Here is an 11,555-nt window from a genome sequence, read left to right on the forward strand (position 1 = left end):
ATTGTTTTAAAAACTCGATGTTCCTACTCTAGCAGTTGATAAATACCAAATCATAGCCCAATTAAAAGTTAAAACCCTAAATGGCCTTATTACAAAAACAAAATTCAAATGTAAAATCATTAAATAATAAAGTCACGTGTGATCGTGTGGCCACCCCGAGTCCCTTGCATCTTCAAACCGTCTAAGGTTGAGGATTGCCAGTACAATTAAAAGAAACGGTGAGTTTACGAAAATTCAATATGTAATCCCTTATCAGACTATAGGAAACAGTGTATGCGAGAATGATGCAGGGCGAGCCCTATTCAAGATCAAGACATGCGGGCCTAAGCCCTTAAACAGTAACAGTGTGAGCCTAAGCCCAATACAGTCTCAGTATAGTGCAAAATGCAACCCATCCCAAAACCATTTAGCACACCACCCGTACCAACCAACACACCATGTGGGGATATCAATCAACCCACCCAACCAACACATCAATATCACAAAGAAAGTCGCCGAAATAATAATCCAAACAGAGTCGCCAAGAGCGATAAGTGTGGCAAGCCACCAGTAATAGTAAACGTGACGTAGTCACCAGTACAGTACTTCCTCCATAACATATAAATGTCATATAAATGTCATACACACCTCAACTAACCTGCCACTAGCGTTATAATGGTCATTTCGTCAGTTAAAACAGTAATTTTACCCCTCAAGGGAATTTTGGTCATTAAACTAATTTTAGGGTCTCGGTACTGATAACGACCCTTTGAAAGGTCTACAGTCATCTCGAACGAATCAGATAACCCTTATGGCCAAAACAGTATAATGGGCCCAAGGCCCATTACTCGGCCTAAGTGGGCCCACACGCCCATATGGCCCATTTAGCTCAAGTTCAGTCGTGACAACACGATTTCCATGTCCCATTCCATATTTTGTCACTTACCGCATACCCTTCTGTGTGGGGCCCATAGGTCTATTAGGCCCGCACGACCCATCTCGGCCTAACAAGGCCCATAATAGCCCTAGTTCATGAAACGCACGCAACGGTCTTAAAGTCTACCGCCCATAACATGTGGGCTCGATTCACCCCACGAGCGATCGCATGCTCGCAAGGCCTCAAAAGCCGAAACTTCGACTTTTCAGCTTTTGCCGATCTACAACAACCTTGGTATGGTTACACACCCACGTTCATCATTGAACACAGAGTAAGGTTGGGTGTACGATAGCACACCTGTTTGGAGAAGAAATCACTACACACCATGTGCTTCACCTTGATAGAACAAGTAGGGTTCAAACTACCCTTAACCAACAACCTTCACCTATTGGCGACAGTCTGCACAGAAATCCCATCCATTTAGCAACCTTAAAAGCAATAAACTTAGACTAAGTGTACTCCTTACCGAAACGTAAACCAAGAAAGGACGATAACAGCTTTCGGCCAACCCCAATACCACCAACAATTAAAGCATCCGATGACACGAACGTTCTCTTGACAGCAATCGACACAAAGAAGAGATTAAAGAGGGAGACCACTACAGAAAGAAGAAAGAGAATCGGCACCACTGTGAAACTACATTTGATAACTGTATTAGCAAGACTCCACCATTGATAAAAACTCGACAACCAAGAGGAACTCACTTACCTCGATCAAAGTAGGTAAAAATTCAGCAGAGAAAGGAAGATATTCGGCTAGCACCAAGATTAACCCGAATAAGATGAGAAGGAAAGAGCAAGCGGTATTCGGTCAAGGCTCTAAGGGAAGAAACACAACAGAGTAACAGAGAAGGGGTTAGAAAGAAAGAAGAGAAGGAAAAGATTTCAGCACAGGCTAGAGAGTGAACCGAAAGAGTGTATTTGGCACAGAGTGAAAAACAAAAGGGAGAAATAGCAGGAAATAATTTCGATTTAACCTGAAAGATACCAAAAGAAATCAGCACAAGAGGGAAATGGTATCAAGAGAACAAAAATGCAAAACCCGAAATAGTCTAAGAACAATTCGGCACCTATACTCTTCCTAATTGCCGAAAACACACTCCCCAAAACCCCTATTCGGCTCCAACTCCTACTAATTCAAATCCCTTGAAATCCTTCAAGATTTTCTCCCCTTATTCCTCCATAACAACCTCCAAGACCCATTCAAACTCTCACCCAATAGAGTTTCAGTCCAATACTAACTCTTGCCGTCCCAAGCAGCAAAATTAACATCTTTTACTTTCTATGAGATTCAAACCCTAGTCTGCTCATCCGCTAAATCACGCCACATACCACCAAGCCACAAGGCTTTTTGTGGTAACAAGCAACCACAATTATTCATAAAGCCTAGGTGCCAACGTTTAGGTTCTTTTTAAGAGAAACAAAATTTTTGCAAAAGCCAGAACTTGAACCCAGGCCTTCTCAGACACCCCAAACACGCCCAAATCATTTAGCCACCACACCAAACATGTGATTTATGTCAACCTAGTAAAATTACAAACCCTAAATTTTTAGGGCATTACAAGATATCTCCGAAGAGATAATATCAGGGAGCATTGGATAAGGTAATAAGGAGTTCAAGCGAGCCATATCAAGAAGCTCATAAGAGCCTATATTAGGACGCTCATGTAGAGCTGCGTTTGTGCCCACATTATATGCTAGATCACAACCGATCAAATCATGTAACATGACACTCACAAAGAGATGCGGTAGTGCGCAACATATGCTAAATCATTACTAATCAGGATGCTCGCAGGAATTATACATTAGGATGCTTGAGAGGGCTTTTATTAGGATTACTTGTCTGACCTAAATCCCACCCGCAACATATGCAGGACCTTAATATTAATATAGGAAAATACTGTATCCATTGACTTTCATCTATTCAAACGAAATTTAAAAATTTTCAGGCATTATCAAGCAGGTGATTATTTCATACATTTATAATATTCATATAATTCAAATAAACATATTCCACATTCATTTCAAGCATAAAAATAACATTTTTATCATTTATCATTTATCGGGCATTATCATTTGTTTCAGATATTATCACTTATCGGGCTTTGCAGGATATGTTTTCAATGTCATATATTTATGATATTTATACAATTCACAAACACAATATTTAATTTAAGCATATAAATATACACAGTTTAGTTACACGACTTACCTCGACAAATGTTCATGTACATAAAATCTACTAATCCGACATTTTTCTCTTTTCCTCGTTCTAACTCCAAATTTGATCTATCTGGATCTATACGAGTAAATTTAACATCAATTTAATACAATTTAGACTCAATTCAGTCCAATTCACATATTAGGAAAAATTACCATTTTGCCATTAAACTTTTAATTAATGACGATTTCGTCCCTTAGCTCGGAAAATGTAATTCATGCAATTTAATCATTGTTCCAAGCCTAACCGAAATTTTAGTATAACATTTACAGAACATGTATTCCAAAAATTTCAGAATTTGTTTTCAATTTTCACAACTTTACAATTTAATCCCTAAATCACATTTTCATCAAAATTCACTTTGTAAAAGTTGTTTATCTATCAACAACCTTTCATTTTCTACCATAAATTTCAAAATTTTCGCATATTCATCCATGGAAAAATTTTCATACAAATTAACCCCCAAAATAGATAGATTAAGTTATCTCGATCTCGAAAATATAAAATTACTAAAACCGGGACAAGATTACTTACCCAATTAAGCCAAGTAAGCTTTCTTTCTCTTTCCTAGGGTTTCTATGTATTTTGGGGAAGAAGATGACATAAAATGATGATATTTTGTTATTTAATTAATTTATCACCTTTTATTTTTCATCTTTCCAATTTCATCATTTTCTTATTTTATTTTCCATGGATGAATCTTCATCCTTAACATCTAAGCATTTTTAATGGTCTAATTACCATGTAAGGACCTCCAATTTAAAGTTTTATAGCTATTTAATCTCTTTAGCACTTTGTGCAATTTGGTCCTTTATCAAGTTAAACATGTAATCGGTAAAATTTTTTTACGAAATTTTCACACAATATTATTATCATACTGTAGATAAAAAAATAGTATTAAAATAAATTTTTTTCTAGACTCAGATTTGTGGTCCCGAAACCACGGTTCTGATTTTATAAAAAATTGGCTATTACACTAGTAATTTTATAGAACGTATAGTTAATTAAGGTATATGGACTAAATCGTAAAGGTAGTAAAAGTTAATTGCTATAGATTTTGAATGATTAAAAAGCTTAGTTGTTCATTAATAGGGATCTAAAATGGAAATTAAGCCATTTTGGATTAATGGTGGATAGTTGGAGCAATTTTTATTAAGTAAATGATGTTAAATTTTATAATTAAATTAATTATAAAATAATAAAGCATAAAAAAAAGATGTTGCCATATTCTTTTCTTTTATTTTCTTTCCAAATAGTTTCACCATTGAAGAGAGACCAAAGGTTTCGTCCAAGCTTTAGTCCTTCAATTGGTAAGGAATTTCAAGTCATTTTCTTGTAATTTTTTATTTTTGAGATCTCGGAAGCTTGATTTAGCTAGTATAGGGACTATTTTGCAAAATTATTAAAGTTTATAAAAGTTGCCACTGTTGAATCTTGAAGCTTTTAGTACTAAATTGATAGATTTTGAGCTTAGATATGAAAAAAAACTAGTTTGTAAAGAGAAAATTGTTATTGTGAGCTTAGGAAATAAAGTGTAAATATTTTGAAATTGTTATGAAATATCTGTAATTATAGATATTAGAGGGCTATAAAAAGATGAAATTGATTTAAAAATCAAACCTAAAATTTGAAAGCTATAACAATTTTGGTTTTAGGGACTAAATTGAATAAAATGTAAAACTTGAAAGAATATCTTATAAATGAATTTGTAACACCCATAACTTGATCTAGTCATCGGACCCAATTTACGGAATGCTACATTTATAACCGAAATAGAACGCATTCAATTCACATTAATTATCTCAAATAATCAAAGAATACTTCATAAATGCATAATTATAAATCAAACACAACGGATGTAACAAATCTTTGCTTAGTAAGCTTGTATTAAATTTAAACTTTAACTTACCGTAAAGGTTGCAACTTAAACAATTTGCAATTAAATTCATAAGCAAGGTTAACCTATGCAAATCACAAGTCTCACAAGGTTAGTGAGTTCACATATGCAAAACTTATAGCTTTATCATGATATAAAACATATACAAGTAAATACATATACAAGTAAATACATTTGTGATGATCGTTTTATGAAAAACTAAACTAGACTACGATCACGACAAAGGCAATCGCACCTATCGAATGGTCGTATAGCTATGGTGAGTCCAGAATATCGTATCCACAATGACTAAAAGTACTAGTATTAACTATCTTTCTATTATTTAGCCTAGAATAGAAGAGGTTTTGTTTTAATCTAAATTTAACTAAACTAATTAACTAATAAACACGATAGAAAGTGAAGAAAATAATCGAATAAACCAATAATAAAGACAATACCCAAGGAAGAATCCACCTAGACTTCACTTATTATTCTGACTCTGAATCAAACGATTTATTCACTTGTCTTAATCCGTAAAATCCCTAAATTATGTTAATATCTCTTTCGAAACTAAAAACAACTGACTCTAGGTTGATTAATTGAAATCTCTTTCTAATTAAAACCCCTATTGTCACATTAACTTGATCTATGGATTCCCTTATTAGATTTGACTCTAATCCGGCAGATTTATGTCTCCCTATTTCTGGGGTTGCATGCAACTCCGCTTAATTATGGTAGATCTACTCTTAAGCAGAGACTTTTGCTCCTCTGAATAAGTGCATCAACTTGAATTAATATCCTGAAAATATTAGATCAAGAATTAAGAACACATAATTAAGAACAAGAACAAGTATTTATCATTAAATTCAGAACATTAAATAATAAGATCCATCATAGGTTTCATCCTCCCTAGGTATTTAAGGAGTTTAGTTCTTAATGTGAAAGGAAAACATCTCAAATTTAGAAAAACAACAAGACATAAAAAAACCCAAATAAAATTTGAAAGAAATTTGAATGGAGATCCTCAATCTTGAGGTGGATCTGTTTTTGAGACGATTCCAACAGCTTCCTTCTAGTAATTTTTGCTTTTTGCTCTGTGTGCCCCCTTAGGTCTTCTTCTAGTATGTATTTATAGACTTTTGAATGCTCAGAAACCCTAAAAATTGGCTTTTTCCACGTGTTTGGAAAATAGGGAGTGATATCAACACGGGCTAGCACATGGGCGTGTGGCCTGCCCGTGTGGATCCGGAAAACTCCAATTTTGGCCCCTTTTTCGCTCCTTTTGCTCCCAAATGCTCTCTTAAGTATAGAAACATGAATTCAAGGGATTAGGAGCATTAAATTCACTAATTTACATCATTAATCGTCCATAAATGCATTAAGAATGGGATTAAAATATGTTACATTTATGGTTTATCAAATATCCCCACACTTAAGCATTTGCTTGTCCTCAAGCAAAATCCTCAACTCACAATTAAAATTAATTCTTCTCAACTTATAATTCTCATCAATAATGTTTCGAAATAATTCACAAATAATCATGCATTGAAAATTCAACTAAAAGAGCCCTAAAGATTCAAACAATCCAAGTCACACATTTTTTTAAGACATGAAAACATAGGTATCTCCCCTTATCAAGTACTTACCTTTAATTCAAAATCAACAATATTTTACATCCTCACTAAAGATTCACTCAAATCACTCAAAGTGTTTAAGGTTAAAAAATTAAGCAGTCAAAAGTCAATTATGAAAAGTCATTACCATAGGCTTGCATGAAAATCAAATCTCCACCACTATAAAATGATATGATACACAAATCAAAAGGTCTTTAAAGGGTAGTAACGGGGAGTGAGTTTAAAGGTGTGGATAAAGGCTGAAAAAGAAGGTTAGAATCGAGATTGAATTGATAAATTACCTAACTAGAAAAATAAACTAATACCGAATAATTACATCAATCGAAATTATTAAAAAATAACACGAGCTTCTTATCAGAATATGAAATTAACTACTTAAGCTCAAAAACATAGAACTAGTAATAATTCAACATAAATGTGTATATATATATATATATATTTTTCACTTTTTTCACCTTTTTTAAGAACAATAGATAATAAGAGAAAATTTAACAACTAAAACAAAAGAACATAGTTAAGCAACTAACCAAATCAAATCTCGACAAAAAGGGAGTCAATAAAATGGGAAACAATTCTCAATGAATCAAAAAGAAGTTATGGGTTAATATTAAAGTGTAAATCAAGAAATAGTTTGTTAGGCTTAAAGGGGGTTTACTAAGGGTTAATTATGAAGGTAGGCTTATGGGATAAGTGGGTTAAAACCTAGGTGCCTTTATCATCTCAATATATCAAATTAAAGGTGTGGTCTTGACATGTATAATCGAAGCAAGTTCTAGAATAACAAATCAATATTGACACACTCGTAACCAATAATAAAGTGAGCAAGAAAAAAATTGTATCCTCTAAAGGCTCAAAATCTCACAAAAATTGTCGCTTTTGATGTCAATCTTGGAAATTTCAAACTTCAAGGTAATACTTACAACCTAATTTTTTTTTTAATTCTGAAAATAGATTTATCATGCTTGATTCTCTAGTGTCTTAAAGTTTAAACAATCAATACACAATTACCTATGAATTTAATCTAAAACACATCAACGAAAATCACAAATTAATAAGAATTCATTCTAATAGTAATGTGAGAAATTACTTAAACATAAGACATAATTCAGGGATTTTCTAATAATTCTATAGATAACCTCCCCATATTTAAGATGTACATTGTCCTCAATGTACAAACACATATAATCATAGTATAAACAGAATATCATAAGAGAGGGAAAAAACTGAAACTGCCCTGAATATTGGATGAAATCTTTAGAATAGTGAAAAGCAGAATTGTAGTTAAATTTAAATGTAACTCATGATTCCGAGCAAACTAACAAGAAAATAAACACAAATAATAAAGAAAATTAATGGGTTATAACTCGATTAGAAACAACCATAAATCTTTCAAAAAATAATAATGAAAATAAATTGAAGAGAAAAAAATAAAACAACTAAAATAAAATTAAAAAGAAAGATAAAAATAAAATCATAATAAAAATAATAATAAACTCAATAATATCAATAAACTTAAAAGGTAATTGTAATGATAATAGTAAAAATAAAAAAATATGAAAAAAAAAAAAAAAATAGAAATAGCAAAATAAAAATAATAAAAGTATATAAAAATTTAAAATATAAAAAAATTAAAATATAAGTATAAGAATACTAAATTAATTAATTAATTAGTAAAATAAAAATAAATAATATAACAATTAAAAATAAATAAAATAAAATAAAATTGGGGTGATTAACCCAGTTTTCACATGGCCATGGACATGCCCGTGTGGGTCACATGGCCATGTCGCCAGGCCGTGTGTGTTTTCCTTCGCTTCTCCCATGCTCATGTGAAATCCCACACACCCGTGTGGTCAGGCCGTGTAACTCTCTGACTTTGAAAAAAAAAATTAGCTCCAGGTTTCACATGGCCTAGGACACGCCCGTGTGTCTAGGCCGTGTGGATCACATAGCCATGTCGCCAGGCCGTGTGCATTTTCTTTCGATTCTTCCACACCCATGTGAGATCCTACACGCCTGTATGGCCAGGCCATGTGCTCCACACACCCGTATGGCCAGGCCATGTGGGTCAAAAACACACTTTTTTTGTAGATTTTGAAAATTAATTATTTTTTAAAAAAATAATGAAATAATATTAAGAAAATTAATAGTGTTAACACTCAGGTTGCCTCCCGAGAAACGCTTATTTAAAGTCTAAGCTCGACTTACCTCGTATTCGCACGGTTACGGTGGTTCATAGAGTCGAAACTCCTCTTTCTCACTATCAATTCATTTATCAACATAAGGTTTTAGCCGAGTAATATTTACCTTAAAAGTGCCCAATTTGAAATGATTTACCTCGACTGTACCGTTGGGAAAATATTTAGTACCGTAAAAGGAGTTGCTCCATTTGCATTAAGCTCTGAAGTGGTGATTCGAGGGTCTATTTTATCCAACAATGCCTGATCGCCAATCTTAAATTGGTTCATCCCATCCTTAAGCTCGTCATGGAGTCGCTTTGGTTCATCGTGTATTCTAGGTTTCTCCTTGACTATGTCCGCCATTCATCTAATTCATCGATTTGTAATCTTCTTTCTTCATGATTTGTTCTGTTTTTGTTATGTAAACTGGACTGTGACTCTGTCACATTTTTTCGAGGTGTTTTCTGCAAAGAATGTTTAGCCACAAGGTTATTAACATTAACATAACTTGTAATATCATCTCTATTACTAGATATCCTAACAGAATCACGAGCTTGGAGTTTAATCGTGTCATCACCTACACGAAGTATTAACTCACCTGTACCAACATCTATGATAGTTCTAGCAGTTGCTGAAAAGGGCCGTCCTAAAATCAACGGTACGTCACTATCCTCATCCATGTCTATAACAACAAAATCAACTGGTAAAATGAATTTATCAATTTTGACGAGTACGTATTCAACAATACCCCTAGGAAATCTAATTGTTCTATCTGCCAATTGAAAGCTCATCCTAGTCTATTTGGGTTTCCCAAGACCTAGTTGCTTAAACATTTTGTAGGGCATGACATTAATACTAGCCCCTCAATCAGCCAAAGCATTATTAACACTTAAACTACCAATTAAACAAGGAATAGTAAAACTCCCTGGATCTTTCAATTTGTTGGGTAGTTTATTCTTCAAAATGGCCGAGCACACTACATTTAGCTCCACGTGCGACGAATCGTCTAACTTAAAGCTCCTTTAAAAATTTAACGGAATTTGACATCTGCGAAAGAGCTTCAATAAACGATAAGTTAAGATGTAATTTTTTCTACAGTTTAAGAAATTTACGAATTGTTCGTTTGTGTGGTCTTTCCTTGTCGCATTTGGATATGGCATATGAGGTTTATATTTCTTTATAACCGGTTTTTGTTCGTTGTGGCTCACCTCAACCTTACCTTTACTTATCACATCTTCTTGTCTCGATTTTGGTTCATCTTCAACTAACCCTTCTTTATCTCGAACAGTAATCACATGAAGTTGCTCCCTTGGGTTAGTTTCGGTGTTACTCGGTAAGCTACCTTGTGGTCATTCTACAATCATCTTGGTAAGTAGACCAATTTGATTTTCGAGCCTTTGAATCGACGCTTGCTGATTTTTTAGTGTGGTTTCGGTGTTTTGGAAGCGAGTTTCTGACAATGGGATGAATTTCATTAGCATCTCCTCAAGGTTTGATTTTTTTTTTGTTGGTAAGGTGGTTGTTGGAACCCCGGAGGGGGTGATGGTGGTCTTTCATTTCCTTGGTCTCCCCATGAAAAATTTGGGTGCTTTCCCCAACCTACATTGTAAGTATGATTGTAAGGATTACTTGAGGTCTAGGATTATTACCCATATAATTCATTTGCTCATTTTTCATGATAGGACCGTAGGGTAGATTTTCTGAATTGCTCATTCCACCTCCACTCGTGTCACACTGCATCACCGGATGTACCTGCGAAGAACCACAAAAACCATCAATCTTTCTATTTAAAAGTTTTACCTAATTTGACAACACGGTAACCGCATCAATGCTAAAAACACCGGCTGCTTTTGTCGACTTTGTCCTCATAACTTGCCACTGATAATTATTTAGTGACATCTCCTCTATGAACTCATAAGCCTCCTCATGTGTTTTATTATTTATAGTACCACCGGCAGCTGCATCGATCATTTGCTTAGTTGAGGGGTTCAAACCATTGTGGAAAGTCTGAACCTGTAACATAGAGGTAACCCATGGTGAGGGCACCTTCTTAATAGATCCTTATACCTTTCTCATGCATCGTATAGGGTCTCTAAGTTCATTTGCACAAAGGAAGAGATATTATTCTTCAACTTTGCTGTCTTGGCCGGCGGAAAGTATTTCAATAAAAACTTCTCGGTCATTTGATCCCAAGCAATGATGGAACCTCGTGGTAAGGAGTTCAACCACTGCTTAGCCTTATTTCTCGATAAGAAGGGGAATAATCGTAGGTGAATGGCATCGTCAAAAATGTCATTTATCTTGAAAGTATCACAGAACTCTAAGAAATTGGCCAAATGAGTATTTAGGTCTTCATCCTGCAAACCATCAAACTGAACAAACTGTGGAATCATTTGAATAGTGTTAGGTTTCAGTTCAAAATTATTTGCCGCAATAGTAGGTCTAACAATACTCAATTCGGCCGCAGTGAAAGTGGGCTTGGAATAATCGTACATAGTACGAGGAGCAGGATTTTGATTTACAGGATTCGTGGCAACCATATGAGGTAGCAGATTATTCCGATTGTCAGCCATCTCCTCGGTAATATTGGTATCGTCCTCGTGCTCTTCCTCTATGTACTGTAGACTTTGCCTTACTTTTCTACAATTTTTACGAGCTGTGCTTTCATTTTTACTGTCAAAAAGTAGAGGTCCTGATGGGTTTCTTCTAGTCATAAACTACAAGAACTT

The 11,555-nt window shown here is 34.3% G+C and overlaps 1 non-coding gene across 1 annotated transcript; it reads left to right on the forward strand.

Annotated features, from left to right (window-relative positions):
* The first annotated feature begins 10,854 nt into the window (after window positions 1-10,854).
* Window positions 10,855-10,961, forward strand: LOC128290757 (small nucleolar RNA R71). The gene has a single exon (XR_008280544.1). It is a non-coding gene; the product is annotated as a small nucleolar RNA R71 (small nucleolar RNA).
* The last annotated feature ends 594 nt before the right edge of the window (window positions 10,962-11,555 follow it).

Source organism: Gossypium arboreum, chromosome 3, assembly GCF_025698485.1.
Source record: "Gossypium arboreum isolate Shixiya-1 chromosome 3, ASM2569848v2, whole genome shotgun sequence".
NCBI lineage: Eukaryota > Viridiplantae > Streptophyta > Magnoliopsida > Malvales > Malvaceae > Gossypium > Gossypium arboreum.